Raw genomic sequence first — 9478 nt, 5'->3', positions numbered from 1 at the left:
AGCCTTCCAAACTGCTACCCAGTTGGGCTTTCTTGTATGGTGTGGGACCCAAACATTGATCTACACATCAGCCACATGGGTTCAGCCCAGCCTTTGTTACAAGGCCTGGCCGAATACACTGTTATGGACAGTGCACCCCCTGAAACCCATCTTATGGGCTCTATGGGCCCAACACTTACCCTAAGTGATCCCTAGGCCAAGCCACCTTGTAACACCCAGGGACTGCGGGCAGATGCAAGATTAGCCCATTAGGTATTATCCTCAATGGTCTTACACTTAACCTCTTAGCCCATAATGATCAAATACTGCCCGACAAGGGAGGACCTCTCCCTCGACTGCAAGGAACAATGTTGCACTCTCTGCTTACATGGATACCGGGAATTAAAACCTTTTGCAAATCATTTCGAAACCATAATATATATATATATATATATATATATATATATATATATATATATAATATATATATATATATTGCAAAACAAAATCTCAACAATTGAAATCGGCTGCCAGCAGTCTTGGTTTTCATCAGAGAGAGTGCATCCTCGATCATTACCTTTGTCCGACAAAGAGGCTGATTCTGTCACTATGATCACCCACTCAGATGAATTCTCGGACTGTCCCAACATACCTAGGTTTTGACCCCCGCTAAGGATCTCACTGATTGGTACATCAAAGACAGCCCAATCCGACACCTAGTGTCGTTTCATAATCGAGTCTAGGGGTCAAGTGTAACTTTCCAGTTTTGTCCATATATCTCCAAGGTCCAAGGCAATACTGGAAATTTGGTCCGGTTCAAAGGTTCTATTAATCCTACACTGCATGTGCTTCGGGTCTCACCCTGGTAGCTGAGACAAGCCACCCCAACAGTTGGTAGCACACCAGTGTTAGCTTTGGTAGGATAAATCTCTCCAGACTTACCCAATGACTGTAAACATTCTAAGCTAACACAAGTCTCATTAAGTGTCCAGTTTAAGGGTATTACACAGAAACACACCACATGAACATGAATCAAATGTGTACTTTATTCATTTACAATAAATTCATAATGTACATATTTCTGATTGAAGCTAAGGACATACAACTGTCTAACAGAATTTCGGTGTTTTCATTCGCCGCCAACAATCAAGTTAGAAGAAACCCTTGTCTACCATAGTTTTGAAGTTCGTTACGAACCATTTAACACAAGAGACTAGTTTTAAGGCTGCCGCCGTTGACAGAGAATATTGGAAGAAGGCTTTGCCATTATCGGAGTAAAGGATGAAGCGGAAGATTTCTCAACAAGTTGTTATGGGTGTCCAGAGTAGGCATACCCTGTTAAGTTCACCTTTGTCTTTCCAAACTAGTCTAACTATTTCAAGAACTCGATTAATGCATCACTACACCTTGCCAGCATAAAGGGGGCTTGTGGTTCTTCAAGTACTGTAGGAATGTGATCCAGTCTCGCCTCTTCTGTGACTCATACCTACTCGGCAGAGCTGCTGATGATCCTTCTGCGCCCCCACCACCCGTTGCCAACGGACCTTCGCCGAAGTTTGGCTCTACCACCCAATGTTCTTTCCGTAACTATTCTGCCTTTTCCCTTTAATCTTCTTGTTGGGTATTAATATTTTACTCTTTCCTCGGGTTCCTTGGCGATTATCTCTCCCTCTCTTCTTTGATTTCTCCTGTGCGTTTTCTTCTTCCAATTTCTCTTCTGGTTGCAGATTGGATTTGATAGTTGTAGCTAGGTTTTCTTCTGACTCAACTAAGGATCTTTCATTTAGAAGCGGAAGATTTCCTCTCTTTTCTCTCTATTATTTCTTCTTTTTTTCCCTCAATTTTGGTGATCTTTTATGGGTTGGTCATAAGGTTTTTGTGAGATAGGAGAGAGGGTTTTTGGAAGGAAGAAATGAATTGTGAAGAAGAGAAAGAAGAAAGAATTGGGGAAGATGGGATGTTAAAAGGGACGTATGGATGAATACCCGATGTTGTGAGAATGATAGATAGATTGATTGAAAGAGAGAAATAGAGAGAGTGAGTGATTGGAATGCTTATTCTATTAAGAACAAGAACAACAATGGCCATTCTATAGGTGATAGAGGAGGAAGCCTGGGAAGATGGTTAATTAATGTACACTTTTTGACATTAATTAATATATTTGTCTCATAATTGAATGCCAGTCGTTCTCCCGTTGATGTAGATTGGATAAACACGCAATGACACCCAATCTTCATTGTTGAGCTTTTACCAACCCTACATTTAGGAAAATATTAAATTAGTTTGGAAAAGGGTAAAATAGTCCTTAAATGTGCATAAAGGGTATTTTGGACATATTGAAAAGTTTCAATCGTCGCATGTCATCACGTGAGTGATATAAAGGACGGAGTACAAATGGTAGGGATCAAATTGAAAGTTTTCCAAAATTTGGGTAATGCATTAACATTTTGAAGTTTGAGTATTAACTTGACACTACTTCCAAAGTTCAGGATACTAAATTGAAATTTAATATCTTTCATTTTATCAAAATGTAACAGTCAATTGTTACTGAGAAAACCCTAAAGGTAGGAAATAATTAGTCAATTGTTAGAAAATTTATAATATTCGATAACAATAATTAAATAATAAGGATAAAGTTAGTCAATTACCTAATAGATTATGGTGCAGGTATTTGGGTGCTTTCCACCTGTCATGCCATCTCATAATGTTAGACATAGTGGTCAAGGGCATGGGGGTTACCATAGGCATGGTAGAGGTTACCATCGCAAGCGGCGCCGGGATGATGATCGCCATGCATAAGATGTCTCAAAAAGAAGTTCTGATCATGAATCCCGACGAGAAAGGTGAGATCTCTTGTGCCCACCAAGAGCTGGTCCAGAAGCAAAGATCTCTTGTGAGTTGTGCCCAGAGGAAGATGGCGTACAACCATTGATCTTCTTGTGACTTGCTCTATGGCCGCCCAAGGCTTGATAAGAGCAGAGCGAAACACCTTGCATGTCCCACACTGATACTTCCTATTGGTGAAGAACTTAAAACAGATCTTACAATTGTGTCTCCATTGAACTCAGAAACGGAGCTTCTAAGCACGCTGTAGCTCCTTCTTACTATTCCTCTATTTCTCTCTACTGTATATCTCTCTTTGCATAGAATGAAATTCTTGCACTCACACTCCACATAACAGAATACAACGAACGATGATTGAAGGGGGATTTTACAGAGGTTGAGGAGAGAAAAATGGTGTCAGGCTGTCCATGGAAAGGAAAGATACTTCTCCGAAGAAAAAAATGGTGCTAGGTTTGAGAAGAAGATCCGTTTTATATCTCGTAGAGACAGGGGATAGCCCAAATAAATGTTACGGCTAAACTTAGAGCTAGTAGGGCATTGGGTTTTCAAGGGAAAAATGAAAGAAACCTGGTGCAGTCAAACGACCTTACGCCCAAGGCCGATTTGCAGCTCCACACCTGACACGCCCAAGCCTCCTGATCTGAAACCTTAGGGCGGAAACCTCACATAGAAACAACCAAGCATCAGCGCAAAAACGCCTCTCGTTCCCTCCATCCTTCGTCCGAAGCCAGCACTCCAGGGTTCACCATACTTTACCACCACTTCCCTCCTTCAAAAACGCCAAACTCCGCCATTACCACCGCATCATTCAAAATCAGCACTCCCTGTCAAAATTTTGGGAGAAAGACGGTTCAGCCCAAGTTCAGAATTTTTACGCCCAAAGTACAGTCGGAGTAGGTGACAGTTCAGAATTGATGCCAATTTACGGGTGGCCATTGATGTATAGAATGGGGGGTTTTTGACATTTTGAATGTTTAAATCTGCAATGAGATTCAGAAATCTGTATTGGGTCTATCTGTACTTTTTCTTAAATTTTTTAGAGCAATTTGATTTCTGGTGAAATAAAAATTTAAAGAAATGAAGGGCAAAATAGATCACAAAAGGGTAATTTTGAAATTAAAAAAAATTATATATCATGTGACATCGCATGTGAATGGATTGTATGAATGTGCTAACAATAGGGAAGGATTTTGTCCATTGTTAAAAATGTTTGGGGTACTTTTAGTAATTTCTTAAACAGATAAGTTTGTATTTATTTGCTAAACCTAAGGATAATTTAAGTATTTAACCTAAAAAATTATGTGATTGGTGATATCAAGTGTGTAAACCAATGTCACCTACCAACTGGTGGTGAGTGGTGAATCATTATAGTAGAGGCCTCGGATCAAACCCCGTGTGGTAGCCCATAAAACCAATAATAATAATAATAATAATAATAATAATAATAATAATAATAATCCTGTACTATGGCGCCATTGACAATTATCCCCTTGAATTTCATTTGCAACAAGGACTTCCCTAAAATTTTACCTTGCAATAAATACCTATTCCATTGGAGTTCTTCACTTAACTTCAAAAATGATTCTCATTCAGCTGTTTAGAATTTTTTAAATCTCCAAATTACTCTTTTCTTAGTTATTTGAACAATTTATGATTTGATAAGTTTTCCACATATAATATTAAAGTCCTCTCGGTTGTTTTAATAGATCCTTGTAGATTTTTAAACTTAATATTCAAATGAAATTGTAGAAATTTCTTTTTGATAGATATTAATTTATGTTTTTAAAAAGAAAAAGATATAAATTTAAGATTTTGTTTGATTTTTCTTAATTTATTGAAAAAAAAGAGTGGATAATTTTTTATTTATTTTAAAATGAAGAAAAATATTCATGTCAGTGAAATGAAACAATAGTTTCAAGAAATTTGTTTTTTTATGTAAGTAAAATGATTCTTGCTATTTTAGTTGATTTATTTGTGGAAAAATGGAGACATTTTTGAGCTAATTAGGGTTTAAGAGAAAACGATAAGAAAAAGAAAATAAGATAAATTCAAGTGGATATTTTGGTAATTTAATGCCAGCATAATATCATATGAGTATATGACTAAATGGCCAATTGGTATATGTGGCAAAGTGAAAATTCACAGGGGTAATTGTCAGTGACTCCATAGTATAGGGGTTTGTGTAATTTACCCAAAAAAATTGGCAGACTCCAAGACAGTTGTTGAGATGCTTCATGCTTGGTGGTTCTTACAAACAAACTCAGATGTTAGACAGCACTGATTTAAACCATTTGTTTGTATTTTACCGCCACGAATGAGAGGGAGAGAAGAAAATCAGATTTACCACTTCTGCATTTTAGAAAATCAGATTTAGTAGGCCCCGTTCGAAACCGTTCTGCATTTTAGAAAAAAAAAAAATCAGGTTTATCACTTTGGTTGAGCACCCATTGTTTCCGATAAGTTACTCTACAATCACGATTCTGAATTTTTAAATGCCCGGACTTTCAATCACAAGCAGGCGCCCTTTATTTCACCCTAGAAGAAGCACTAAAAATTACAAAAAGAAAATAAAAAAAAAAGAAAAAGAAAAAATCAGTTGGAGCGAGACCTGACCCGATCTTCAACAAGGCATCATTATTCACTACGTCGTTTATGGCTGCAAGTCGTCGGGTTGCCCTCTTGCCGAATTGATAAGTTTCAAGTTTCAACTAGATCAGTTTCGGGCACATTCAATTTTTGATAAATGCTCAACCCAACCCATGTTACATCCCTACTGGCTATTGTAGAGCAAAATTCACTAGTTGACCCATTTATAAAACCTTTTCCCTAATCTTGAGACCCGACCCGATCTGCAATAAGGCATTATTCACTATGGCTGCAGATCGGGTTGCCCTCTTGCCGAATTGACAACTTTCAAGTTTCAATTACATCAGTTTTGGGTCCATTCAATTTTTGATAAATGCTCAACCCAACCCAACCCCTGTTACACCCCTCCTTATCATAGACCAAAATCACTACTTGACCCATTTATAAAACCTTTTTCTCTACTCTTGTCATTCGTGGCAGTATGATCCCCACGAGCGACATAAAGTAAGCGTGCGAAATCTATTGAATGATATCATACGTTTAACGTGCCGCACGAGTTTGTGCCTCCCCCACCCTCCCTTGAAATTTCTCTACTACCTCCATTTCCTTCTTATTGTCTTCTTGTCTCCTCGCTAGAAACGCCAATGGAAAAGCCGGTTTAAGCCCTTTCTCACTATCTCTCTCATCGTTTCTTCTTAACAAGTTGTCTCTCTTTATCAACACTCCTCAGTAGCCTCTTCATCCAACATTGTTCACTCGATAAACCGAATTGGAGTAAATCTTAGGAATGATCTCTCTGGTTTACTCCTCAATCTGTTGATCGCTTTGCTGCCTTACACTGTTCCTAGGCATGTCTCTATCTTCCCTTTATCTCTTTCTCTCCCTAAACTTATGTCTTCCTAACCCCGCTCATTATTTCTTTGATCTGGCTTTCAATTGCAAGAATATCCTCATGGTCCTATCTTCATCTCTCTCTACAATTGTTCACCATTGCATGCCTATAAGGATTGTTCAATCTGTTTTAGGATTTGTAAGTGCATTGTCTTTTTTAGGGCTTTGTTTTCTTTTTGTTTAAGGCTTTCTTGAGGGTTTGATTTCTCTTGCTTGCATGGTGTATTTGAGGCTCATTTTTCTTGTTGGTTGTTGATGGTGCGCAATCCGGCCGGTCCTAGCTATCAACGACCTTGCCCCGAACGGAGCTACAAGGAACCTGAAACGGAGAAGATGAGGAAACTCCAGGCAGAACCCGGTGAGATTGCTCCGAAGCTCAAGTTACGATTCTCTCAAAGGCAAGATAAAACCAGATGGCGCAAAGTTCACATACCTTGTTCTTGGGGGGTAGGGAGCCTTTTATAACCACCTCGCACATTTACTCCTAAGCTTCTATCAGGTCGGGTATGATTATCCCTGCGCTCCTGCCAGTTTGGGTGTCATAACCTCTGCTGGGACAAAACTGCCACTACTCTCTTTGTCGGAGTCGTCTCTGCAACTAGAGATGGCGGTGGCAGGTGGTCGTTGGGGTGCGGCTGTCAAGCGTCAGATCCCAAGTCAGTCAAGTGCGCTGCCCTTGGATACAGACCTCCTCAGTGTCAGGTATGGTACGTTTGTTCAGTTCGGCGTCCTGGAGGCGAAGTGCTGGAGTGGTGAGCGAGGTGGTCTTGAGTTCGGATAGGGGAGTGTCCCGAACTGCCATGAGGCGGGCCAGTTTGGGTCATTGCCTTGTGTGAGGCTCGGGGCCTAAGGGAGAGTTCGGGCTCCTAGTAGGGAGTTCGGGCTCCTAGTAGGGAGTTTGAACTGCTGGTAGGGAGTTCAGACTGCTGGTTCCTCCCTTCGGTGCTCGCGCCTTGGGCGCGCTGTTGTGCCAAGCTGTTGCCTTTGCCACGTGTTGAGTGATTACGAGGTCGGGCCAAATCTTCCTTCATCAATTGCCCCCCACTCCTCGTGCTAAGGGTCTTGCCCTGGTGCGGGGAGTTCGCGAGGTGGCAGGTGGATTTGTCCCGTACTTCGAATTTTGGTTGATTGATAGCGCGATGTGCGTTGTCGGGGTTCTTTGGGTTTCTCGAGCGCCCAAAAGGCGGTAAACGCGCCGACCTGCCTACAAAAGCTGACAGACGTGACAGCGCGTGCCTTATTTCAAAATGTCAAAAAGCGCGCCGCTGGGAGACGTGACAGCAGGCATCTTTTCAAGTTTGAAAACATGCCGCTACCGCCTTTAATGTGAGGAGACGTGCGCTGGCGTTCTGTCAGTTTCAGAAAGACGTGCGCCGACGCTCTGTCAGTTTCAGAAAGACGTGCGCCAATCACGTCTCGGTCTCAGGGGACGTGCGGTCAGCGCGACTGCAGGCCGTCGAATTGGCTTTGATCTGCGCTGTTGCTTCTCGGTCACTGTGGGTATAAATAGTGGGAGACCCCAGTCTCTTTGTCACTTCTGCGCTTTGCTTCCTCAGCTCGCGTCCAGGATTTTTTGCTTGTTCAAGTTCCCGTAGTCCGTTCAATCCTTTTTCCGGGTGAGTACCTTCCTGGAACCCATCTTCTCTCCTCGATGTCTAGCTCGGATAGCTCAGATGGTTCTTCAAGTGGGTCAGATGCAGGTTCTACGAACCGAGTTGCATCCCCTGATGGTTCTAGTGAGCCAGAGGTAGAGCTCAAGGAAGAGTTCGAACCTGTAGGCCGAGTCACCTCGGGTAGTTTGGCGTCCACCTCTCGTCGAGGTCGAACGTTAAACAAGTTTGGCCCCTCGACCATGACGCCTGAGGGGCTCCAAGCCCTTATTACCTATTACAACTTGCCTGGGGAGTACGCCTATTTCATACCTTCGGGTAGCTTTCCTTGGAAACATGGTCCTGAAGAGATCGTGATATTCCGGGAGCAGCTCGCTGCGGGGCTGCGACTGCCTTTCCAGCCCCTCCTTGTCGAGGTCTTGAACCACTTCGGCGTTACGGTCGGCCAGCTTCACCCGAACTCCATTCGTAACTTGGTGGGGACAATCTCCCTATTTTGCGAATAGGGCTTTCCTTTAGACTTAGTGATCTTCTCTTCCATTTTAATGCTTAAGAAGCAAGCGGGTCCCTTTCCCGAGCGTAGGCGGGCGTATTACTTGTCTCCCCGCCCGGGTTTTAAGCTTTTGCATGAACTTCCCAACAAGGTCCCGGCGTGGAAGCGGGACTACTTCGGGGTGCGAAGTGTATTGGGGTGGCCGTTTCGGACCGGGTGGGGAATGACCGCCCCTGACTCCGGTGTTACGCTTGATAAAGAGACGGTGAAGGGCCTTCGGCAATGGGCGCGGCTTGGGCTAAAATGCCATCAATATCTGACAGAGGCCAAGCTCATTGCGGCCTACCTGAGTTCGGGTAGGTTCCTTACTCAGAGGTTTTTTGTTTTTGTTGTTCTTTTGTTTTTTCTATTGCCGAACTCCTTTTGCAGGTGTGATGGACCCAGAAGGGACTCGTGGTGGGCGCCTATTTCACGTCATGAAGAGGAGGAAGCGAGTTGCCAAGCAAACTCGTGCCGAGCTGCCCCGACACGCGGAGCCTGAGGTACCAGACTACCCATCAGAGGATCCGCCCAGGGAGCCCGAGATGGCTCCAATGCAGGAAGCGGCAGGGGCCCCTTATGCCGAGACTACTTACACGGGGGCTCCCGCTTACTCTGGGTCTGCTTATACGCAAGCTGGGCCCTCAGGCTCGGGAGCCCAAGGGAAATTCAGGAGCGTGTTGTCGCCAAACCACGCTCTTCAGAAGAGTAGGGAGACCATTTTCCCCGAGGAGGTCGCGGCGTGGACCGATCTTCCTCTGAACCAAGTGGCTTGTCGCGCTGTCACTCAAGCCATGGTGGTAAGTCAGATTTCTTGTCGGGCTCTTTGCTTTTATCCCTCTTGCTGTCGTTCTTTGGATCACTTGTTCTTCTCTTTTGGTAGGTGAATTCTTCTATTCATGCCTTGGCGGCCCAGGTGGAAAGGAGCTCGAGGCAGACACGAGCTGCCGAAGAGGTTCTCCGTGCTGCCGAGACGACATCCCGAGCTGCTGAGGCGGCTGCTGGCGCTGCTGAGGCGGCTGCTCGCACTGCTGAG

The 9478-nt window shown here is 43.4% G+C and overlaps 1 long non-coding RNA gene across 1 annotated transcript; it reads right to left on the bottom strand.

The window, feature by feature from the left end:
• Window positions 1-1345: 1345 nt before the first annotated feature.
• On the bottom strand, window positions 1346-3811 carry LOC104598640 (uncharacterized). The gene is made up of 2 exons (XR_735413.2): window positions 2628-3811; window positions 1346-2235 (listed from the first exon to the last, which is right to left on the bottom strand). It is a non-coding gene; the product is annotated as an uncharacterized LOC104598640 (long non-coding RNA).
• Window positions 3812-9478: the final 5667 nt, after the last annotated feature.

Source organism: Nelumbo nucifera, chromosome 6 (assembly GCF_055504915.1).
Source record: "Nelumbo nucifera cultivar China Antique chromosome 6, China Antique-T2T, whole genome shotgun sequence".
NCBI lineage: Eukaryota > Viridiplantae > Streptophyta > Magnoliopsida > Proteales > Nelumbonaceae > Nelumbo > Nelumbo nucifera.
This window is presented reverse-complemented; position numbering and strand designations above follow the sequence as displayed.